Here is a 25916-nt window from a genome sequence, read left to right as displayed (position 1 = left end):
GTTCAAATTTCGGCCCTGTCAATTTTCTTCCAAAAAGAACTAGCTTCAGTCCCTGAAGTTCAGACGTTGTAAAAGGGGTACTGCATATACAGCCTCCTTTTGTGCCTCCAGTGGCACCTTGGGATCTCAATGTAGTTTTTGGGTTCCAAAAGTCACATTGGTTTGAACCACTTAAATCTGTGGAGTTAAAATATCTCACATGGAAAGTGGTCATGCTGTTGGCCCTGGCCTGGGCCAGGCGCGTGTCAGAATTGGCGGCTTTATCCTGTAAAAGCCCTTATCTGATTTTCCATTCGGACAGGGCGGAATTGAGGACTCGTCCTCAGTTTCTCCCTAAGGTGGTTTCAGCGTTTCACCTGAACCAACCTATTGTGGTGCCTGCGGCTACTAGGGACTTGGAGGACTCCAAGTTGCTAGACGTTGTCAGGGCCCTGAAAATATGTTTCCAGGACGGCTGGAGTCAGAAAATCTGACTCGCTGTTTATCCTGTATGCACCCATCAAGCTGGGTGCTCCTGCTTCTAAGCAGACTATTGCTCGTTGGATTTGTAGTACAATTCAGCTTGCACATTCTGTGGCAGGCCTGCCACAGCCAAAAATCTGTAAATGCCCACTCCACAAGGAAGATGGGCTCATCTTGGGCGGCTGCCCGAGGGGTCTCGGCTTTACAACTTTGCCGAGCAGCTACTTGGTCAGGAGCAAATACGTTTGTAAAATTCTACAAAATTGATACCCTGGCTGAGGAGGACCTGGAGTTCTCTCATTTGGTGCTGCAGAGTCCTCCGCACTCTCCCGCCCGTTTGGGAGCTTTGGTATAATCCCCATGGTCCTTACGGAGTCCCCAGCATCCACTTAGGACGTTAGAGAAAATAAGAATTTACTTACCGATAATTCTATTTCTCGTAGTCCGTAGTGGATGCTGGGCGCCCATCCCAAGTGCGGATTGTCTGCAATACTGGTACATAGTTATTGTTACCAAAAAATCGGGTTATTGCTGTAGTGAGCCATCTTTTCTAGAGGCTCCTCTGTTATCATGCTGTTAACTGGGTTTAGATCACGAGTTGTACGGTGTGATTGGTGTGGCTGGTATGAGTCTTACCCGGGATTCAAAATCCTTCCTTATTGTGTACGCTCGTCTGGGCACAGTATCCAAACTGAGGCTTGGAGGGGGGTCATAGGGGGAGGAGCCAGTGCACACCAGGTAGTTCTAAAGCTTTACTTTTGTGCCCAGTCTCCTGCGGAGCCGCTATTCCCCATGGTCCTTACGGAGTCCCCAGCATCCACTACGGACTACGAGAAATAGAATTATCGGTAAGTAAATTCTTATTTTTACATATGCCCTGTGAGCGGAGAACTGGCTGCACCCCCACATCCACTGTGACCCGGCACCTGCATCCACCCGCCACTGCCTGTTGCAATGTCTGTAGCACTATATACATTACAGCAGGTAGCGCTGATAACTGCCCGCCCATGTGCTCCGCCCCCTCCCAGTTCCCTTGTCTCCTGCAGTCAGAAGGGAGAGACGTCATGCAGGCGCTGCAGGAGGAATGGAGTTACGGGCTGTCCTGCTGGTGGGTCGAAGGCAGTGTGTCCGTCTTTTAAGTCAAGCTCACCGATGGCGCCCTGGGTGCATTTGCGAGCTTCCAGAAAAGCCAGGTACAGTAAGCAGGTGTTGGGTGACCACCTGTTCGGGGACTCCTCCTGCTGTCTGGACGGCTTAACTCTTTCACTGCTGCTGAAGGGTAAGAGGAGCACAATGTGTGGCTCCTATTTCCTTGTTGGCTCTTGCTGCAGACTCTGATCTGGCCATTGCCCTGCTTAGTTTCTTCCTACTAAATGTCTGCAAGAATTTTGGTGATCTCCTTTTAAAAGGCGTGCTGTATTCTCACACTGTCCCTGTCCCCCTGAACCTTGACCTGGGCACCCTCCACTCACCCCGTTACCTCTGTACCCTTACTGATCCCAGTCCACTGCTGGATGACAATTCTATGCCTGCAGTTTCTGCCTCACCCACCCCAGTGCTTCCTGGGTCCTGGCTACTAAGTATGAATGGGGAGGATTGATAATGAGGCGTTGAAATAACGAGGAGGAGTAATGATGATGATGCACAGCAGCTGAGGGGGGGGGGGAGGGTGCATAAGGAATGAGGAGGACAAGCTCTACTGTGGTATAATATGTTTAAGCGGCTGTACTGTGCGGCTTAAAGTGTATAAGGGCCAGGGTACTACGGTATGGTCAGGTGTAATGTGTATAAGGGGTACTGCTGTGCTGTGTAATGTGAATAACTGATACTACTGTGTGGTGTAATGTGAATTGGTACTATACTGTGGCCACGCCCCTTCCCCATAAAGCTACGCCCCTATATTTTTGCCCAGCGCCTTCAGCTAGCGTTGTTCCTGTTTTGAATCGGGAAGGGGGAGAACACATTCTCTTTCTGGCACAGCTCACCAAAATGCCTGGTTACGGCCCTGATGGGGTCACGCTCAGCCTTGCTTGATATTGCCCCTCGGTTTCCTTAGAAGCACTTGAGGCTGTAATTCAGCTGGACTTAGCCTTATTATTATTATTATTATTATTATTATTATTATTATTATTAGGTTGCGATCAAGGCAATCCAGCTGCACATACCGACTACATATGTGGATTCTTCATTTTTTTTTCTGATTGTTATGTATATATGGTTATTTTGATGCTAGTTAAATATGTGATCTATTTAATCCACAAGCCATATGCATTATTTCATGTTTAGTAATATATTTTTACTAAATACCTTCTAGCAGTGCCGTAACTAGGCATTTTAGCGCTGTGTGCAAGAAACGGCAGTAGTCTCCATTATTCAAATTACTACACCATGTAGAGCCACTTTTACACATTACAGCAGACAGTCCCCCTTTTCTTTTTCATCCACTAGGGGTCACTGGAGTACTCTTGGGATATGGACGGCTTCCACAGGAAGAAGGCACTGAATAAATTAATTTTGAAACTACACCTCCCCTCCATATCCCTGAGTACCTCAGTGTTTTTCTGTGCTCAACACAGTTAGAAGGAATTTTTTCTAAGTTTTTTCTTTTTTCAACGATTTACCACATCCCTTCCCCCCTTCCAATAGGCGTGGGTCTGGGATAGTGAAGGCTGCTTTAGCAGCTGTGGGTGTCGGACCTCCTGGGATAGTGAAGGCTGCTTTAGCAGCTGTGGGTGTCGGACCTCTCTAAAAAGAGCTCCCTCACTACCACGTGCAGGACTAAAACCTGCAGTAAAGGCTGGACGGAACTTACAGAGAAGGCCCGTCATAGCCCTCACCACAGGGTCCAGGTATGTTGAACGGGGCGGTCAGCTCACGCTGCCGCCCCACTGTGTGGGATACTGTGTGTGTGTGTGTGTGTGTGTGTGTGTGTGTGGCAGCCCGCCGCTGCCGTCAGTCACCCGCCGCCGCTTCCAGCGCCGCTGTTTAGGCGGTCTCCCCCGCCGCTCTGAGCCACGTCGGCCACATGGTTTTATGCATAGGCCGCTCCACGGCTCTATACAGCGCGCTCCCCGGCCCTCGATGCCGCTTGGGCTCCCTCTCCACCATAGCCGGCTCCGTGTATAGAGAACGGTACACGGAGCACGGGGGGGCACACAAATGAGAGTCAAAAGGTAGGCTCCATAGCCTCGTGAGTAACTTTGCTGCCACAGTGATGTTCCCTGAACACGGAAATGTCAGGGTCACTGGATAAAAGCTCATGATTCAACTCTTATTGATAAAGGGAGTACAGCAGCGCTGCATATGTATTACAATAGGCTATGAAGTCTTTGTTAAAACAGGATACAAGTTATATGTGCAGGTTTGAGTGCAACATATGATGTTTATGAAATCTGCCTACATAATTATAAGTCGGCACTTTGTGTTATACTGTGAGCATGGGGACATATTAACCATGCTTCTTGTTGTTTTTCCTGTTGTATTTCCAGAATTTCCTGTGTTACATCTCTCCTCCATTGAAGGCGCAGGGGTGTTAAGGGGAATTTGGGATCAGGCATATTGCTGGCGTGCACGGCACTTGGCCAGATATATATTTATAGAGACACCTTAGTGCTATTTACTGAGTTGCGCAAGTTGTCTGTCTTTGTATTTTTTGTATTGTCTGTCTGCATGAGTAAGACACCAGCAATTACTAATAAGCAGTTTCCCTGCCATGTCTAAAACATGGATATACACTTTCTCTTACTATTATTTATAATGATATTATCCTAAAGACTGCAAATCTGAATCATGGCCGTGGCAGCCAAATACTGGCTTTGTTCACTGTTGTAAGTAAGATATGTTATAACAATTGGTCAGCACATGGTGCTTATAAAACAGTATCTGTGGAGCACTGCAAGCATTGTGAGTTCAGGTCTCACCTGCAGCAGCTTTGGCTTAATTCACTTGGCCACACCACACTGGATACGCCCAATCTCATCTGATTTTGGAAGCTAAGCAGTGTTGGGCCTGATTAGCCACCTGGGAGTACAAGGTGCTGTAGGTATTTTTTTAATCTACAGCCACACCACACTGGATGCACCCAAACTCATCTGATTTTGGAAGCTAAGCAGTGTTGCATATTGTTTGCCATCTGGGGGAGACTGGTGATCCAACTAGATTGCATACTAATGCATGCTAGTTTAAACTGTTAAAAAAAAAAAAAAAAGATACATTCTGGTTAGCTCAGTTTGGGCTTACACTATCAATCTAAACCTACCATAGGTTTTTACAGTCATGATAGTTCTCCAGAGCCCGCTCCCAAGAGCGCGCTCCCGGCGCCGGCCACTAGATAGGGCCCATTAACTAAGCTGTGGTTAAGCAGCAGTCATCTCAGGTTTTAAGCCTATGTGAGGTCACATTTAGTTTCAGACTTCTAAAAATTATTATACCTCTGTATCAGGATGTATCTGGATATATGTATATGGGTATATAATATATATGTGTATGTATGCATATATGGAAAAAAAAAAAAAAAAAATATATATATATATATATATATATATATATATTAAGGTCTGAGTATGTGTGAATATACATTGTTGTATGTATGTGTAGATATATTTATATATATATATATATATATATATAATATGCTGACATTAAAAATCTATTTTGCAGTAAGCAAGACTAATTGGTCAGCACACAGTGCTTATTAAACAGTATCTGTTGAGCACTGCAAACATGGTGAGTTCAGGCCTCACCTGCAGCAGCTTTGCTTATTGTTTTTACAGGTGCCTCTGTAGCCAAGTGGTTAGGCTTCCCGGCCACAGTGAACATTGTGATTGCATGGACACTGGTTCAGATCCTGGTTTAACAGGTGTTTAAAAAAAAAAAAAAAAACATGGTAGGACACCATTTTTTAACTTTACTTCCTGGTTCTTTCCCGGAGGTTGCTGCCCTACAACACTTAGCCTCTGGAGGAGCGGGGTGTTGTTAGGAGTTTAATTTATTAATTGTTTCTCTAACGTCCTAAGTGGATGCTGGGGACTCCGTCAGGACCATGGGGTTTAGCGGCTCCGCAGGAGACAGGGCACAATAATAAAAGCTTTAGGATCAGGTGGTGTGCACTGGCTCCTCCCCCTATGACCCTCCTCCAAGCCTCAGTTAGATTTTTGTGCCCGGCCGAGAAGGGTGCAATCTAGGTGGCTCTCCTGAGCTGCTTAGAATAAAAGTTTAAGTTAGGTTTTTTATTTTCAGTGAGTCCTGCTGGCAACAGGCTCACTGCTACGAGGGACTTAGGGGAGAGAAGTAAACTCACCTGCGTGCAGGATGGATTTGCTTCTTAGGCTACTGGACACCATTAGCTCCAGAGGGAGTCGGAACACAGGTCTCACCCTGGGGTTCGTCCCGGAGCCGTGCCGCCGACCCCCCTTGCAGATGCCGAAGTTGAAGAGGTCCAGAGGTCCAGAAACAGGCGGCAGAAGACTTTCAGTCTTCATAAGGTAGCGCACAGCACTGCAGCTGTGCGCCATTGTTGTCAGCACACTTCATACCAGCGGTCACTGAGGGTGCAGGGCGCTGGGGGGGGGGGGGCGCCCTGGGCAGCAATGTATTATACCTTTTTTATGGCTAAAATACATCACATATAGCCCTTGAGGCTATATGGATGTATTTAACCCCTGCCAGATCTCACAAACTCCGGGAGAAGAGCCCGCCGTTTTAGGGGGCGGGGCCTATTCTCCTCAGCACACGGCGCCATTTTCCTGCTCAGCTCTGCTGTGAGGAAGGCTCCCAGGCTCTCCCCTGCACTGCACTACAGAAACAGGGTTAAAACAGAGAGGGGGGGCACTTATTTGGCGATATGATTACATATGTGAAAATGCTATAAGGGAAAACACTTGTATAAGGGGTTGTCCCTGTATAATTATAGCGTTTTTGGTGTGTGCTGGCAAACTCTCCCTCTGTCTCCCCAAAGGGCTAGTGGGGTCCTGTCCTCTATCAGAGCATTCCCTGTGTGTGTGCTGTGTGTCGGTACGTGTGTGTCGACATGTAGGAGGACGATGTTGGTGAGGAGGCGGAGCAAATTGCCTGTATTGGTGATGTCACTCTCTAGGGAGTCGACACCGGAATGGATGGCTTATTTAGGAATTACGTGATAATGTCAACACGATGCAAGGTCGGTTGACGACATGAGACGGCCGGCAAACAAATTAGTACCTGTCCAGGCGTCTCAGACACCGTCAGGGGCTTGTAAAAACGCCCATTTACCTCAGTTGGTCGACACAGACACGGACACTGACTTCAGTATCGACGGTGAAGAAACAAACGTATTTTCCTTTAGGGCCACACGTTACATGTTAAGGGCAATGAAGGAGGTGTTACATATTTCTGATACTACAAGTACCACAAATAAGGGTATTATGTAGGGTGGGAATAATCTACTTGTAGTTTTTCCTGAATCAGATAAATTAAAGTGTGTGATGATACGTGGGTTTCCTCCGATAGAAAATTATTGGAGGTATACCCTTTCCCGCCAGAAGTGAGGGCGAGTTGGGAAAAACACCTTAGAGTGGATAAGGCGCTCACACGCTTATAAAAACAAGTGGCGTTACCGTCTCCAGATACGGCCGCCCTCAAAGAGCCAGCTGATAGGAAGCTGAAAAATATCCTAAAAAGTATATACACACATACTGGTGTTATACTACGACCAGCAATCGCCTCAGCCTGGATGTGCAGCGCTGGGGGGGCTTGGTCGGATTTCCTGACTGAAAATATTGATACCCTTGACAGGAACAATATTTTATTGACTATAGAGCATTTTAAGGATGCATTTCTATATATGAGAGATGCGCATTCTGGCATCAAGAGTAGATGTGATGTCCATATCTGCCAGACGATGTTTATAGACATGACAGTGGTCAGGTGATGCAGATTCCAGACGGCACATGGAAGTATTGCCGTATAAAGGGGCGGTCCATCGGACCTGGTGGCCATGGCAACAGCTGGAAAATCCACTTTTGTTACCCCAAGTCACATCTCAGCAGAAAAGGACACAGTCTTTTCAGTCTCAGTCCTTTCGTACCCATAAAGGCAGGCGGGCAAAAGGCCAGTCATATCTGCCCAGGGTTAGAGGAAAGGGAAGAAGACTGCAGCAGGCAGCCCATTCCCAGGAACAGAAGTCCTCCACAGCTTCTGCCAAGTCCGCAGCATGACGCTGGGGCCATACAAGCGGACTCAGGTGCGGTGGGGGGTCATCTCAAGAGTTTCAGCACGCAGTGGGCTCACTCGCAAGTGGACTCCTGGATCCTACACGTAGTATCCCAGGTGTACATTGGAAATTCGAGACATCTTCCCCTCACAAGTTCCTGAAGTCTGCTTTACCAACGTCTCCCTCCGACAGGGAGGCAGTATTGGGAAAAAAATTCACAGGCTGTATTCCCAGCAGGTGATAATCAAAGTACCCCTCCTACAACAAGGGAAGGGGTATTATTCCACACTATATTGTGGTACTGAAGCCAAACGGCTCGGTGAGATCTAAAAGATTTGAACAATTACATACAAGGGTTCAAATCAAGATGGAGTCACTCAGAGCAGTGATAGCGAACCAGGACGATATGGTGTCACTGGATATCAGGGACGCTTACCTACATGTCCAAATTTTGCCCTTCTCACCAAGGGTATCTCAGGTTCGTGGTACAGAACTGTCACTATCAGTTCAGATGCTGCCGTTTGGATTGTCCACGGCACCCCGGGTCTTTACCATGGTAATGGCTGAAATGATGATTCTTCCTAAAAGAAAGATGGACGCTTTCCTGATAAGGGCAAGGTCCAGAGAACAGTTGGCGGTCGGAGTAGCACTATCTCAAGTAGTTCTACGACAGCACGAGTGGATTCTAAATATTCCAAAATCGCAGCTTTTTCCGACGACACGTCTAATGTTCCTAGGAATGATTCTGGACACAGTCCAGAAAAGGATGTTTTCTCCCGGAGAAGAAGGCCAGGGAGTTATCCGAGCTAGTCAGGAACCTCCTAAAACCAGGAAAAGTATCAGTGCATCATTGCACAAGGGTCCTGTGAAAAATGGTGGTTTCTTACAAAGCGATCCCATTCGGTAGATTTCACGCAAGAACCTTTCAGTGGAATCTGCTGGGAAAATGGTCCGGATCGCATCTTCCGATGCATCAGCGGATAACCCTGTCTCCAAGGACAAGGGTGTTTTCTTCTGCGGTGGCTGCAGAGTGCTCATCTATGAAAGGGCCGCAGATTCGACATTCAGGACTGGGTCCTGGTGACCACGGATGCCAGCCTGAGTGGCTGGGGAGCAGTCACACAAGGAAAAAATTTCCAGGGAGTGTGATCAAGTCTGGAGACTTCTCTCCACATAAATATACTGGAGCTAAGGGCAATTTACAAGGCTCTAAGCTTAGCAAGACCTCTGCTTCAAGGTCAGCCGGTATTGATCCAGTGGGACAACATCACGGCAGTCGCCCACGTAAACAGACAGGGCGGCACATGAAGCAGGAGGGAAATGGCAGAAACTGCAAGGATTCTTCGCTGGGCGAAAAATCATGTGATAACACTCTCAGCAGTGTTAATTCCGGGAGTGGAAAACTGGGAAGCAGACTTCCTCAGCAGGCATAACCTCCACCCGGGAGAGTGGGGACTTCAGCGGGAAGTCTTCCACATGATTGTAAACCGTTGGGAAAAACCAAAGGTGGACATGTTGGCGTCCCGCCTGAACAAAAAACTAGACAAATATTGCGCCAGGTCAAGGGACCCTCAGGCAATAGCGGTGGACGCTCTGGTAACACTGTGGGTGTACCAGTCAGGGTATGTGTTCCCTCCTATGCATCTCATACCAAAAGTACTGAGAATCATAAGAAAGAGATGAGTAAGAACGATACTCGTGGTTCCGGATGGGTCAAGAAGGACTTGGTACCCGGAACTTCAAGAGATGCTCACGGAAGAACCGTGGCCTCTACCTTTAAGAAAGGACCTGCTCCAGCAGGGGCCTGGTCTGTTCCAAGACTTACCGCGGCTGCGTTTGACGGCATGGCAGTTGAACGCCGGATCCTGAAAGGGCATTCCAGATGAAGTCATCCCTACCCTGGTCGAAGCCAGGAAGGATGTAACCGCAAAACATTTTTACCGCATTTGGCGAAAATATGTTGCGTGGTGTGAGGCCAAGAAGGTCCCTACAGAGGAATTCCAACTGGGTCGTTCCTACATTTCCTGAAAACAGGACTGTCTATGGGCCTAAAATTAGGGTCCATTAAGGTTCAAATTTCGACCCTGTCGAATTTCTTCCAGAAAGAACTGGCTTCAGTGCCTGAAGTTCAGACGTTTGTAAAAGGGGTACTGCATATACAGCCTCCTTTTTGTGCCCCCAGTGGCACCTTGGGATCTCAATGTTGTTTTGAGTTTCCTAAAGTCACATTGGTTTGATCCACTCACCACTGTGAAATTTAAAATATTTCACATGGAAGGTGAAGATTCTATTAGCCCTGGCTTCAGCCAGGCGTGTGTCAGAATGGGCGGCTTTATCATATAAAAGCCCTTACTTAATTTTTCATTCTGACAGGGCAGAATTGAGGACTCGTCCTCAATTTCTCCTTAAGGTGTTTTCTGTTTTTCACATGAACCAACCTATTGTGGTACCTGCGGCTACTAGGGACTTGGAGGACTCCAAGTTACTTGACGTTGTCAGGGCCCTGAAAATATATGTTTCCAGGACGACTGGAGTCAGAAAATCTGACTCGCTGTTTAGCCTGTATGCACCCAACAAGATGGGTGTTCCTGCTTCTAAGCAGACGATTGCTCGCTGGATTTGTAGTACAATTCAGCTTGCACATTCTGTGGCAGGCTTGCCACAGGCCAAAATCAGTAAAAGCCCATTCCACAAGGAAGTGGGCTCATCTTGGGCGGCTGCCCGAGGGGTCTCGGCTTTACAACTTTGCCGAGCTGCTACTTGGTCAGGGGCACACCCTGACTGAGGAGGACCTGGAGTTCTCTCATTCGGTGCTGCAGAGTCATCCGCACTCTCCCGCCCGTTTGGGAGCTTTGGTATAATCCCCATGGTCCTGACGGAGTCCCCAGCATCCACTTAGGACGTTAGAGAAAATAAGAATTTACTTACCGATAATTCTATTTCTCGTAGTCCGTAGTGGATGCTGGGCGCCCATCCCAAGTGCGGATTGTCTGCAATACTTGTACATAGTTATTGTTACAAAAATCGGGTTATTCTTGTTGTGAGCCATCTTTTCAGAGGCTCCTTCGTTGTTATCATACTGTTAACTGGGTTCAGATCACAGGTTGTACGGTGTGATTGGTGTGGCTGGTATGAGTCTTACCCGGGATTCAATATCCTTCCTTATTATGCACGCTCGTCCGGGCACAGTATCCTAACTGAGGCTTGGAGGAGGGTCATAGGGGGAGGAGCCAGTGCACACCACCTGATCCTAAAGCTTTTATTATTGTGCCCTGTCTCCTGCGGAGCCGCTAAACCCCATGGTCCTGACGGAGTCCCCAGCATCCACTACGGACTACGAGAAATAGAATTATCGGTAAGTAAATTCTTATTTTTTGTACAGCATGACTCTACAGGAAGATTCACTATTGCTGGTAACCACATGCACGGTAATGCAGGTTTATACACACGTTACTTCCGTGGTGTACTTACTGGTTGGGGTACATGATCACTAAGTCTAATGCATAGTCAAACAAGCAGCTTCGCTGCAAAGTCGGTCACACAGTGTGTCGGACAAATACGAATCTGGGCCAGTGGAGATTGTAGGTTTGTCTCCTACCTGGCTCGTTTAAGTTGCCGTGATCGTATAGTGGTTAGTACTCTACGTAAAAACTGCACAGACAGACCCTTACCGGTCCTCTTTGGGGGGAATGCGGGGGCATGTACTGCCTGAAAAAATAAAAATATTTTTTTTATTTTTTTACTGTTTCAGTTAGATTGCCGTCGATTTGCCGCCAGCCCTCATAGCACCAGGCCAGTACGTCAGGTTCTCAGCGAAGGCTGAACAATTTTCAATAAGAGACAATTGCAATTATTGGGCGTTTTAACTACCTATCGGAGTGTACCCTACACAGCAGTAGGGCTGTTGCTTCGCCCTGCTTTGGTAAGGGTTTGAGGTAACAAGGCTGTAGTGGCAGGACACTCCAGTTCAGGTTTGCCCTAAATAAAGACCACCTTACACTTCTTGCTGCCTACAGCTTCTTTGGATGTTGGCAGTTGGTTCTTGCGTTTTCAGCTTCGCTAGTGGCGCATAACGTCCACTTTGGCTACGTTCCTAACAGGCGGAGTCGGATTCCAAACGAGATAGATCGCAGACCAAGTGGGGGGGGAAATCTGATTTCCTACCATTGTCTACGCGAATTCCTGAAAGATTCCGTCTCAACGACTGCACTTCCTAGGTATGATTCTCGATACGGTAAATCAAATAATTTACCTACCCGAACAGAAAGTACAGGTCATTCGTCATCTGGTACAATTAGTGCTCAAGCCACGCACAGTCTCGGTTCATTTGTGCATTCGCCTATTAGACACAATGGTGGCGGCTTTCGAAGTGCTTCAGTTCGGAAGACTTCACTCACGTCCTTTTCAATTGGATGTGCTCGCACAGTGGTCGGGCTCGCATCTGCAGATTTACCGCAGGGTGAGGTTGTCTCCAAGGGCCAGAGTGTCTCTTCTCTGGTGGCTCAAAGTACAGAATCTAACCGCAGGGAAACGGTTCGGCGCCTGGAATTGGATAATTCTCACGGCGGACGCGAGTCTCAGAGGTTGGGGAGCTGTAGTTCAGAATTATCAGCTCCAGGGTCTCTGGGCGGATCACGAAAGATTGCGGTCTATAAATGTCCTGGAACTCCGGGCAATTTACAATGCGCTACGACAAGCAGTGCACAGGCTGCAGGCTCAGGCTGTTCAGGTGCAGTCAGACAATGCGACGGCGGTCGCATATATCAACAAACAAGGAGGAACGAAAAGCCGTATGGAAATGCGGGAAGTAGCTTGAATCCTCTATTGGGCCGAGTATCACCAAATGATATTGTCGGCAGTAGTCATTCCGGGAGTGGACAACTGGGAGGCTGATTATCTCAGCCGTCGGAATTTTCATCCAGGAGAATGGGCATTAAATCCAGAAGTGTTTCACATGCTGGTCCAGAAGTGGAGTTACCCGCAGGTGGACCTGATGGCATCTCGCCACAATCATCAAACGCCCCAGGTCGCGTCCAGAACGAAAGATCCAAAGGCAGTGGCGGTGGATGCTCTCACAATCACGTGGCCATACAGTCTCGTGTATCTGTTTCCACCGTTTCCGCTGCTCCCTCTGTGGCTAAAACGGATCAAAGGAGAGTCCGTCACAGTTATACTAGTGGCGCTTCTTTGGCCTTGGAGAGCTTGGTTCTGGGATCTCCGCGGTCTACTCGCAGTCGGTCTTTGGCTGCTCCCACTACGTTCGGACCTGTTAAAGCAGGGTCCATTCCTTTACCCCGATTTAGCGCGGCCGCGTTTGACGGGGTGGCTGTTGAGAGAGCCCTCTTAAGAAGAGAGGGCATTCCAGAATCGGTTATACCAACCATGTTACGAGCTAGGAAGCCGGTTACGGCAGCTCATTATTACAGAATTTGGCGTGCCTATGTAGGTTGGTGTGAAGCTCGGAAGTTTCCGACATCATCTTTTAAGTTATCCCGTCTTTTGTTATTTCTACAGATGGGGTTAGATGGAGGTCTGAGTTTATCCACACTAAAAGTGCAGATATCGGCGTTGTCAATTTATTTTCATAGTAGATTGGCCCTATTGCCGTCGGTTCACACCTTTATGCAGGGTGTCCTCAGAGTTCAGCCTCCATTCACTCCACCTACTGCGCCATGGGACTTGAATCTGGTTTTTAGAAGTTGATATTAAATTTCTCACTTGGGAAAACAATTTTTCTTTTAGCCTTAGCGTCAGCAAGGCGTGTTTCAGATTTGGGTGCTTGTCGTGCAAGTCATCCGTATTTAGTGTTTCATGATGACAGAGCGGAACTTCGGACGAATTCCGCTTTTCTACCAAAGGTAGTGTCATCTTTTCACATCAATCAACCAATAGTAGTTCCTGTGTTAACAGGAGACTCTGGTAGGTTGAATGTGGTATTCGCATTACGCATTTATGTATCCCGAACGTCGACCGTTCGTAAGACGGATACGTTGTTTTGCTCTCTATGATGCTGCCAAGATGGGTTGGCCAGCTTCTAGGCAGACCTTATCCAGTTGGATTAAACTGACCATACGTCAGGCTTACCTTCATGCTAGGTTACAGCCGCCTACATCAGTAACAGCTCATTCCACACTTGCTGTGGGAACGTCATGGGCAGCGAGTCGTGGAGCTTCTACGACACAGCTTTGCCGGGCGGCTACATGGTCTTCGGTGCACACGTTTGTGCGCTTCTACAAGTTTAATACGTTTGCGGCCTCAGCATCTAGCTTTGGCCGCCTAGTGTTACAGGTGCCAAACAGCTCTCCCGCCGACGGGGGAAACTTTGGTACGTCCCAAGAGTACTCCAGTGACCCCTAGTGGATGAAAAAGAAAATAGGATTTTGGTACTTACCAGGTAAATCCTTTTCTTTGAATCCATAGGGTGCACTGAACGCCCACCCAGAGCAGTTTACCTGGTTTGGGGTAGGTTCAGTAGATCTTATGGTAACACATTTTCACTGACTAGTTCAGATTAACAAGTTCTAATCGGTTATGGTGTCAACTGTTTAGTTGTCAGTAATGTTGTGTCAACTTTATTGTTGTCCGTTATGTTTTATGTAATTCTCCATTGTCAACCTCTCTATCGCTCCTGTTCGGCTCAGTAAAAAACACTGAGGTACTCAGGGATATGGAGGGGAGGTGTAGTTTCAAAATTAATATATTCAGTGCCTTCTTCCTGTGGAAGCCGTCCATATCCCAAGAGTACTCCAGTGCCCCCTATGGATTCAAAGAAAAGGATTTACCTGGTAAGTACCAAAATCCTATTTTTACACATTACGGCAGACAGCGTCCCCTTTTTACACATTACGGCAGGCACAGTCCCCCTTTTTACACATAACGGCAGCCAGTCCCCCTTTTTACACATTGCGGCAGCCAGTCCCCTTTTTTACACATTGCGGCAGGCACAGTCCCCCTTTTTACACATAATGGAAGCCAGTCCCCCTTTTTACACATTGCGGCAGGCACAGTCCCCCTTTTTACACATTGCGGCAAGCACAGTCCCCTTTTACACATTACGGCAGCCAGTCCCCCTTTTTACACATTGCGGCAGACAGCGTCCCCTTTTTACACATTACGGCAGACAGCGCCCCCTTTTTTACACATTGCGGCAGGCACAGTCCCCCTTTTTACACATAACGGAAGCCAGTCCCCCTTTTTACACATTGCGGCAGGCACAGTCCCCTTTTTACACATAACGGCAGCCAGTCCCCCTTTTTACACATTGCGGCAGGCACAGTCCCCCTTTTTTACACATTACGGCAGGCACAGTCCCCCTTTTTTACACATTACGGCAGGCACAGTCCCCCTTTTTTACACATTACGGCAGGCACAGTCCCCCTTTTTTACACATTACGGCAGCCAGTCCCCCTTTTTACACATTACGGCAGACAGCGCCCCCCTTTTTACACATTACGGCAGACAGCGCCCCCCTTTTTACACATTACGGCAGACAGCGCCCCCCTTTTTACACATTACGGCAGACAGCGCCCCCCTTTTTACACATTACGGCAGACAGCGCCCCTCTTTTTACACATTACGGCAGACAGCGCCCCCCTTTTTACACATTACGGCAGACAGCGCCCCCCTTTTTACACATTACGGCAGACAGCGCCCCCCTTTTTACACATTACGGCAGACAGCGCCCCCCTTTTTACACATTACGGCAGACAGCGCCCCCCTTTTTACACATTACGGCAGACAGCGCCCCCCTTTTTACACATTACGGCAGACAGCGCCCCCCTTTTTACACATTACGGCAGACAGCGCCCCCCTTTTTACACATTACGGCAGACAGCGCCCCCCTTTTTACACATTACGGCAGACAGCGCCTCCCTTTTTACAAATTACGGCAGACAGCGCCCCCCTTTTTACACATTACGGCATGCACAGTCCCCCTTTTTACACACAACGGCAGCCAGTCCCTCTTTTTACACATTGCGGCAGACAGCGTCCCCCTTTTTACACATAACAGCAGCCAGTCCCCCTTTTTTACACATAACGGCAGACAAGATAGAGAGAGACAGAGAGAGAGAGATACTTACCATCTCTCCCGCTGGCAGTCAAGCTCCTCGTGGCAGCTCCAGAGGCAGGGGAGAAGGAGGAGGAGGGAGGGGGACTGGAGCCGCAGCAGCACTATTTCATTGGTAGTAAGCGCCGCTGCAGCTGTCCTCTCTCCTTCCGTATTGGCTGCCCGGCGCTGCTGTGGATGCTGGGATGAAGGAACCGCATCCCAGCATCCACAGCAGCGCCGGGCAGCCAATACAGAAGGAGAGGGGACAGCTGCAGCGGCGCTTACTACCAATTACATTGTGCTGCTGCGGCTTCGGTCCCCGTCCCCCCTCCTCCTTCTCCGCTGCCCGGCGCTGCTTTCTCCTCCACAGCGCGGCGCACATAGCAGAGGCGGCATGTAATGAGTCAATTTGACTCATTACATGCCGTTGCGCCCTCAGGGCAACTGCGCTGTGTGCCAAGCACACCTGGCACACAGGTAGTTACGGTCCTGCCTTTTAGCACTGTTTTTCTTGATTGTTATTTTAATATGTTTAGGCTTGGGGGCTGCTTCAATCTCCTTGATCAGCGCCATTATTGGATCATATTGTTTCTCTTACGTCCTAGAGGATGCTGGGGACTCCGTAAGGACCATGGGGTATTGATGGGCTCCGCAGGAGATAGGGCACCTAAAAAGAACTTTGACTATGGGTGTGCACTGGCTCCTCCCTCTATGCCCCTCCTCCAGACCTCAGTTAGATCTTGTGCCCAGAGGAGAATGGGTGCACTGCAGAGAGCTCTCCAGAGTTTTCTGTGGAAAAATAATTTTGTTAGGTTTTTTTATTTTCAGGGAGTCCTGTTGGCAACAGGCTCCCTGCATCGTGGGACCGAGGAGAGAGAAGCAGAGCTGGCTTGTTAAGTTGGGCACTACTTCTAAGGCTACTGGACACCATTAGCTCCAGAGGGAGTCGGAACACAGGTCTCACCTGGGGTTCGTCCCGGAGCCGCGCCGCCGTCCTCCTCACAGATGCCGAAGATAGAAGCCGGGTGAGTATGAGAAGGCAAAGAAGACATCAGGCGGCAGAAGACATCAGATCTTCATGAGGTAAGCGCGCAGCGGTAAGCTGCGCGCCATTGCTCCCAGTCACACACACACAAGCAGGCACTGAAGGGTGCAGGGCGCAGGGGGGGGGGCCCTGGGCAGCAATATTCCTCATATTTGGCATTGATAAGCATGGATTAGGCTGTGGCACAGTAAATCCGGTAACCCCCGCCATTTTTCTATAGAAAGTTGATGGGACCGAAGCCCACTGTCGGGTGGGCGGGGCTTGATCCTCAGCACTAACCAGCGCCATTTTCTCCACAGAGACTGCATGAGGAAACGCTGGCTCCCTGTTCTCTCCTCTGCTGAGCTTCACAGGCTGGAAAAAAGAGGAGGGGGGCACTTTGGCGACGCAGTGAGTGGAGATTACAATTAAATACATATAACAGCGCTATCTGGTCATATATTCCAGTGTTTTTAAGCGCTGGGTGTGTGCTGGCATACTCTCTCTCTCTGTCTCTCCTAAGGGCCTGGTTGGGGTTTTGTCCCCTTATAGGTAACTCCCTGTGTGTGTGGGGTGTCGGTACGTGTGTGTCGACATGTCTGAGGCGGAAGGCTTCTCCAAGGAGGAGGTGGAGCAAATGAGTGGTGTGTCCCCGTCGGTTGTGCCGACTCCAGATTGGATGGACATGTGGCATACGTTGCATGCAAGTGTGGCATCTTTACATAAAATGCTTGATAAGGCTGGTTTAGGGGGGACATCAGGCGGTCAATCCTCAGATTGAACCGACTCACAGGGCCCGTCGGGGTCTCAAAAGCGTCCCTTAACACAAGACACTACTACCGACACGGATTCTGATTCCAGTGTCGACTATGGCGAAGTAAAATTGCACCCTAGGGTGACTAAAACCATTCAGTGTATGATTGTGGCAATAAGGGATGTGTTGCCTATTATGGATGAACCCTCGGTCCCCGACACAAGGGTACACATGTTTAAGGAAAAGAAACAGATTATTAATTTTCCCACATCTCATGAATTAAATGAGTTCTTTGGAAAAGCTTGGGAGACTCCGGATAAGAGACCGCAGATCCCCAAAATAATTTTTATGGCTTACCCTTTCCCTAAGCAGGACAGGGAGATTTGGGAATCACCCCCCACTGTGGACAAGGCCCTGACGCGCTTGTCCAAGAAAGTGGCGCTACCGTCTCCTGACACAGCGGCCCTTAAGGACCCTGCAGATCGCAGGCAAGAAACTACCTTAAAGGGTATTTAATCTCATACGGGTGCTGTGTTAAGACCGACGATTGCGTCGGCATGGGTGTGTAGCGCAATTGCAGCTTGGACAGATGAGCTGACAGATCAATTTGATACTATGGATAAGGATACTATATTCCTAACTCTAGCCCATATAAAAGACGCAGTCTTATTTATGAGGGATGCTCAAAGGGACATTGGTTTGCTAGCGTCTAGGGCCAATGCCATGTCTATCTCAGCGAGAAGATCCTTATGGACTCGCCAATGGACGGGTGATGCGGATTCCAAAAAACATATGGAAGTACTACCCTATAAGGGTGATGTATTGTTTGGGGATGGGCTGACGGACCTGGTTTCCACAGCTACAGCAGGTAAATCAAATTTTTTACCATATATTCCCCAACAGCAAAAGAAAGCAACACCCTATCAGATGCAGTCCTTTCGGTCGCACAAGTCCAAAAGAGGTCGGGGATCCTCTTTCCTCGCCAGAGGTAAGGGCAGAGGCAAGAGAGCACCTGCTTCGTCAGGTGCCCAGGAACAAAAGTCCTCCCCGGCTGCTCCAAAACCCACAGCATGACGCTGGGACTCCCATGAGGGAGTCCGCACCGGTGGGGGCACGTCTTCGACTTTTCAGTCAGGCCTGGGTCAGTTCGGACCTGAATCCTTGGGTTTTGGAAATAGTTTCCCAGGGTTACAAATTGGAATTCGAGGAGGTGCCCCCGCGCCGATTTTTCAAATCGGCCCTACCAGCTTCCACATCGGAAAGGGATGTAGTGTTAGCTGCAATTCAAACGCTGTGTATACAGCAAGTGATAATCAAGGTTCCCCTGCACCAGCAGGGAAGAGGTTACTATTCAACCCTATTTGTGGTCCCGAAACCGGACGGTACGGTCAGACCGATTTTGAATCTGAAATCCCTAAACCTGTACATAAAACGATTCAAATTCAAAATGGAATCTCTCAGAGCAATAATAGCCAACTTGGAGGAGGGGGGAGTTTATGGTGTCTCTGGACATAAAGGATGCGTACCTTCATGTCCCCATATATGCCCCCCATCAGGGGACGCGAGCCTCCGAGGATGGGGAGCGGTCACACAGGGAAAGACTTTTCAGGGTCTTTGGTCAGACCAGGAGTCCTGTCTACACATCAATGTGTTGGAACTCAGAGCCATTTACAACGGCCTTCGACAAGCGGAGAGTTTTCTTCGAAACCTTCCGGTTCTGATTCAATCAGACAATGTCACAGCAGTGGCTCATGTGAACCGCCAAGGCGGGACAAGAAGCAGAGTCGCGATGGTGGAAGCCACAAGGATCCTTCGCTGGGCGGAAAATCATGTAAGCGCTCTGTCGGCTGTCTTCATTCCGGGAGTGGACAACTGGGAAGCAGTCTTCCTCGGCAGACACGATCTCCATCCAGGAGAGTGGGGACTTCATCAAGAAGTCTTTGCAGACATAACACGTCTTTGGGGAACTCCTCAAATAGACATGATGGCGTCACGCCTCAACAAAAAACTTCGGAGGTGTTGCGCCAGGTCTCGGGACCCTCAGGCAGTAGCAGTAGACGCACTGGTAACACCGTGGGTGCTCGAATCGGTCTACGTGTTCCCTCCTCTTCCTCTCATCACGAAAGTGTTGAGGATCATAAGACGAAGAAGAGTACAGACTATACTCGTTGTCCCAGACTGGCCTCGAAGGGCTTGGTACTCGGAACTACAAGAGATGCTCACAGGAGATCCCTGGCCTCTTCCTCTGAGGGAAGACCTGTTGCAGCAGGGGCCCTGTGTATTTCAAGACTTACCGCGGTTACGTTTGACGGCATGGCGGTTGAACGCCGAATCCTAGCAAAAAAGGGGATTCCGGAAGAGGTCATCCCTACTTTAATAAAGGCTAGGAAGGAGGTGACGATAAAACATTGGGGGTAATTCCAAGTTGATCGCAGCAGGAAATTTTTTAGCAATTGGGCAAAACCATGTGCACTGCAGGGGGGAGGCAGATTTAACATGTGCAGAGAGAGTTAGATTTGGGTGGGGTGTGTTCAATCTGCAATCTAATTTGCAGTGTAAAAATAAAGCAGCCAGTATTGACCCTGCACAGAAATAAAATAACCCACCCAAATCTAACTCTCTCTGCAAATGATATATCTGCCACACCTGCAGTGCACATGGTTTTGCCCAATTGCTAACTTTCTTGCTGCTGCGATCAACTTGGAATTACCCCCATTATCACCGTATCTGGCGAAAGTATGTGTCTTGGTGTGAGACCAAGAATGCACCTACTGAAGATTTTCATTTGGGTCGTCTTCTCCATTTCCTACAGACAGGAGTGGATATGGGCCTGAAATTAGGCTCGGTTAAGGTACAGATTTCGGCCCTCTCGATTTTCTTTCAGAAGGAATTGGCTTCTCTTCCAGAAGTCCAGACGTTCGTAAAGGGAGTGCTGCACATCCAGCCCCCTTTTGTGCCTCCAGTGGCACCATGGGACCTGAACGTGGTGTTGCAGTTCCTAAAATCACACTGGTTTGAACCGCTTAACAAGCTTGAGTTGAAATTTCTTACCTAGAAGGTGGTAATGTTGTTGGCCTTAGCATCAGCAAGGCGAGTGTCAGAATTGGCGGCTCTATCACACAAGAGCCCCTACCTGATTTTTCATGTGGATCGAGCTGAATTGAGGACACGTCCGCAATTTTTGCTTAAAGTGGTTTTGTCGTTCCATATGAATCAACCTATAGTGGTGCCTGTGGCTACCGGTGACCTGGAGGATTCCAGATCCCTGGACGTAGTCAGGGCCTTAAAAATGTATGTAGCCAGGACGGCTAGAATTAGGAAAACAGAGGCTCTGTTTGTCCTGTATGCGGCCAATAAGATTGGCGCTCCTGCTTCAAAGCAGACTATTTCTCGCTGGATCTGTAATACGATTCAGCAGGCTCACTCTACGGCTGGATTGCCGGTACCAAATTCGGTTAAGGCCCATTCCACTAGGAAGGTGGGCTTTTCTTGGGCGGCTGCCCGAGGCGTATCGGCTTTACAACTTTGCCGAGCGGCGACGTGGTCGGGGTCAAACACCTTTTGCTAAATTCTACAAGTTTGATACCCTGGCTGATGAGGACCTAGCGTTTGCTCAGTCGGTGCTGCAGAGTCGTCCGCACTCTCCCGCCCGATTGGATGCTTTGGTATAAACCCCATGGTCCTTACGGAGTCCCCAGCATCCTCTAGGATATAAGAGAAAATAAGATTTTAAACCTACCGGTAAATCTATTTCTCCTAGTCCGTAGAGGATGCTGGGCGCCCGTCCCAGTGCGGAAACTCTGCAAGACTTGTATATAGTTGTTGCTTACATAAGGGTTATGTTACAGTTGACATCGGTCTTGGACCGTTACTGTTGTTTTTTGTTCATACTGTTAACTGGTTATGTATGTTCCAGGTTACATGGTATGATTGGTGTGGGCTGGTATGAATCTTGCCCTTGGATTGCTAAATCCTGCCTTGTATTGTCCATCTCCTCTGGGCACAGTTCTCTAACTGAGGTCTGGAGGAGGGGCATAGAGGGAGGAGCCAGTGCACACCCATAGTCAAAGTTCTTTTTAGGTGCCCTATCTCCTGCGGAGCCCGTCTATACCCCATGGTCCTTACGGAGTCCCCAGCATCCTCTACGGACTAGGAGAAATAGATTTACCGGTAGGTTTAAAATCTTATTTTTTTTATTATAGTATTTATTGGGTGTCCTACTAGCTGCAGAATAGTAATTGTTATGCAGATCAGTCATTTAAGGGCTGCGGCATAATATTTAACATTAATATTTTTATGAAATCTGAAATATATTGTGAAATCTAGTACAATGGTATTTTTTAAGGGCAGGACTCTTCAAAGACTTTCTTGAACTGAGAGTTTTCTTCAAAGTTTACTTTCTGGAACACATTCTTTAAATATTTATACTTGACATCAAGCATTTCCTGCAAGATGAACTCCGTGTAGACACAGATGAGAATATTTCTGAATCAGTCATTTCTGTGTAATTCATATCTATTTAAATGGAAGTCCATATGAAATTCATATACCCTAATAGATTATTAGGAGACATTACGATTATTATTTCTCTTACGTCCTAGAGGATGTGGGGGGCCATATTAGTACCATGGGGTATAGACGGGTCCACCAGGAGCCATTGGCACTTTAAGAGTTTAAAAGTGTGGGCTGGCTCCTCCCTCTATGCCCCTCTTGCCAGACTTAGTTTAGAAAATGTGCCCGGAGGAGCCGGTCACAGCTAGGGGAGCTCTACAGAGTTCTCTTGGTAAAGAGTATTTTTCTTCCTTTTCAGATTTTTATTTTACAGGGAGGCTGTTGGCGACGGCCTCCCTGCAGCGTGGGACTACGGGGGGGGAGCAGTGATCTTGAGCCACTGCTCCCACTGACTAGACGTTGGCTTCAGAGGGGTCTGATCGCTCCCCGCCACAGGGTACGCTCGCCCCGGCAGCCAGCCGCCACCCCCTCAGGAGCTGAAGAGTTGCGAGTGAGTCACTGTCCCCCCTTGCAAGCGGGGGGACAGTGTGAAGAGGGCGGCTACAGCGTCAGGAGCGCGGTCTTACCCGCGCTCCTGGAAGGCTCAGCGGTACCTTGCTGCAGCGCTGGGAGGGACGCGCTGGGCCAGCTCCGGACCCTACACTGGTCGTTTCAGGCATGTCGGGGTCGGCGGATCCAGGTCAGCACAATCCTCTGGGCCAGTATAATCCTTATGTGAGCGGGAAGACGGCGCCATTGAAGGGGACGGAGCTTCACCTTAGGGTGGACCCAGCAGCGTTCAGCGCCATTTTTCCTGCCTGCAGTCACGGTTCACTGGATCCAGGTCTTTCCAGAGCTTTCTCCAGAAGTCTGTACGGTACCAGGGGGCTGTAGAAGGGAGGGGAGGCTGCTTAAAGGCTGTGTCACCTATTAAGGGGCACAGTCAGCGCTGGGAAGGGACTCCCTTTACCTGAAAAGCGCTGTGTGTGGGTTGGCTCCAATCTCTGTGTCTCTCTGCCATTCTTGGGGGGGAAACTCTGTCTACATAATAGGGTGGGGTGTTTGAGTGTGTGTAACAACATGTCTAGGGACACTGTTTCATATGCTGCAGAGGATTTGTCTTCCCAGGAAGACTCCATTCCATGTAATCAGGATTGCACTGTTTTAACGCAGATCCCAGCTAGAGAGCCAGAATGGTTAGTCTCTCTGAGGGGGACTATTTCTCAGATTTCTGATAGGGTTGCTAGGACTGAGCATGCCACTCAGGTCCTCCAGTCCTCTATGGTGGTATGGTCTGATTCTGCCTCCTTAGGGTCCCCTGCGGTACATTCTCATAAATGTGCGCTTGCAATTATGCAGGATGACACGGACACCGACTCTGACGGTGATGGGGATGTGTTGAGGGGGACGGCATCACTTGCCAAGGGGGTGCAGTTGATGATTGAGGCTGTTAGGGATGTTTTACACATTTCGGACACCGCTCCGGAACAGGTGGAGGAGGCCTTCTTTACGGATAATAGGAAGCCCCCCCTCACCTTCCCGGCATACAAAGAATTGAATGCTATCTTTGAAAAGGCATGGGAAACTCCGGAAAAGAAATTCCAGATTCCCAAGAGGGTCTTGGTGGCTTTTCCCTTCCCAGAGGAAGATAGAAAGAGATGGGAGTCCCAACAGATAGTCAACGCCTCTGTATCCAGGCTGTCCAAGCAGGTGGTATTACCGGTCCCGGGATCTACCGCGTTAAAGCACCCGGCAGATCGCAAGGTGGATGCTACGCTGAAATCCATTTACACGGCTTCAGGGGCTATATTGCGGCCTACTATAGCCGGGGCTTGGATTGCTAAAGCTATTGCCAGGTGGTCAATCACTCTGCAGGAGGAATCGACTACGCTGGACAAAGGTGACGTTGATTTATTTTTACGTAATATTCCGGATTCTGCAGGGTTCCTGGTGGATTCCATGAAGGACCTGGGTTCCATGGCTGCAGGGATCTCCTCCATGTCCGTCTCGGCTCGCAGAGGTCTCTTGCTGCGCAACTGGTCTGCGGACGCGGAATCCAGGAAGTGTGTGGAGGGCCTACCATACAAGGGTCAGGCTCTCTTTGGGGAGGCGCTGGATGCGTGGATTGCCACGGCTACCGCGGGTAAGTCTCCTTTTCTCCCCTCAGCTGCACCAGCTACGAAGAAGCCGTCACAGTCCTTTTGGCCCGCGAGGCCTAGAAAGAATAAGCCTTCGAACACCTTCAGAGGTGGTCGTGCCAAAGGAAAGAAACGTGCTCCTGCAGGTTCCCAGGCCCAGAAGCCCGCTTCTGATACCCCTAAGTCCTCCGCATGACGGTGGACAGCTAGGCCTGGAGGAAGGTCAGGTGGGGGCAAGACTCCGGCAGTTCAGCCACGTCTGGGTGTCGTGGGGTCTGGACCCCTGGGTTCTGGATATAGTGTCCAGGGGGTACAGACTGGAGTTTCAAGATCCCCCGCCTCACCGTTTCTTCAAGTCAGGCTTGCCAGCCCTGCTGGCAGACAGGATAATTTTTCTGGAGGCATTCAGAAAATTGGTGATGTCAGAGGTCATTGTTCCGGTCCCATTTCAGCAGCGGAACAAGGGTTATTATTCGAACCTTTTCGTGGTACCGAAACCGGATGGCCTATTCTAAACTTAAAATCTTTGATCCTTATCTCAGGGAGTTCAAATTCAAGATGGAATCTCTGAGAGCTGTCATCTCAGGACTGTCGGAGGGGGAGTTCCTGGTGTCCCTGGACATCAAGGATGCTTACCTCCACATTCCCATTTGGGCGCCGCATCAAGCATATGTCCGGTTTGCCTGATGGACGATCACTATCGGTTTTTGGCCTCTCCACAGCACCGAGGATCTTCACCAAGGTGATGGCGGAGATGATGGTTCTTCTCCGCAAACAGGGGGTTAACATAATTCCATATCTGGACGATCTCCTGATCAAGGCGTCGTCCAGGGAGAGGTTGTTGCTTTTCATCGCGCTCACGACGCGGCTGCTCAGGAGGCACGGTTGGATCCTAAACCTTTCAAAATCTCATCTGGAGCCGAAAAGGCGGCGGTCTTTCCTGGGAATGATCTTCGACATGGAAGTGCAGAGGGTATTTCTCTCGGTGGAGAAAGCGTTGGTGATTCAAGCAATGGTCTGGGAGGTCCTAAAGCGTGCCCGGGTATTGTTTCATCAATGCATACGCCTTCTGGGGAAGATGGTTGCTGCCTACGAGGCTCTACAGTACGGCAGGTTCATGCTCGACCCTTTCAGCTGGACCTATTGGACCAGTGGTCGGGCTCTCACCTACACATGCACAAGAGGATACGCCTGTCTCCGAAAGCTAGGATTTCACTTCTCTGGTGACTACAACTTCCACACCTTCTGGAAGGGAGAAGGTTCGGAATTCAAGACTGGATCCTTTTAACCACAGATGAAAGTCTAAGAGGTTGGGGAGCAGTCGCTCTGTGGGGGAAACCTTTCAGGGACGATGGTCGGATCAAGAGTCGCTTTTCCCAATAAACATCCTGGAACTCAGGGCCGTTTACACCGCCCTTCTGCAAGCAGCACACCTTCTACAGGATCGGGCTGTTCAGGTACAGTCGGACAATGTGACCACAGTGGCCTACATAAACCGACAAGGCGGAACGAAGAGCAGAGCTGCCATGGCAGAGGTGTCATAAATCCTCATCTGGGCAGAAAGGCATACGGTGGCGATGTCGGCAATCTTCATTCCGGGCGTAGACAACTGGGAAGCAGACTTCCTCAGCAGACACGATCTCCATCCAGGGGAGTGGGGCCTCAACAAGAAGCTACAGAGGTACTGTTCCAGGTCCAGAGACCCACAGGCAGTTGCAGTGGACACACTGGTAACACCGTGGGTGTTCAAGTCAGTGTATGTGTTCCCTCCACTTCCTCTGATACTAAAGGTTCTTCAGCTCGTGAGA

General features: G+C 49.1%; 1 protein-coding gene across 4 annotated transcripts in view; it reads left to right on the top strand.

The window, feature by feature from the left end:
* The window catches only part of FBXO8 (F-box protein 8), a 131256-nt gene that overhangs the window by 47345 nt on the left and 57995 nt on the right, over nt 1-25916 (top strand). For 2 of the 4 annotated variants that reach the window (XM_063920644.1, XM_063920643.1), the window contains exon 1: nt 3022-3311. The exons of the other annotated variants lie outside the window; for them this stretch is intronic. The gene's annotated coding sequence lies outside the window, so the exon portion shown is untranslated. Of the gene's footprint in view, nt 1-3021; nt 3312-25916 lie in introns of those variants that run through there. 4 annotated transcript variants of the gene reach the window in all.

The sequence above is a fragment of the Pseudophryne corroboree genome, chromosome 1, assembly GCF_028390025.1.
Source record: "Pseudophryne corroboree isolate aPseCor3 chromosome 1, aPseCor3.hap2, whole genome shotgun sequence".
Taxonomy (NCBI): Eukaryota; Metazoa; Chordata; class Amphibia; order Anura; family Myobatrachidae; genus Pseudophryne; species Pseudophryne corroboree.
This window is presented reverse-complemented; position numbering and strand designations above follow the sequence as displayed.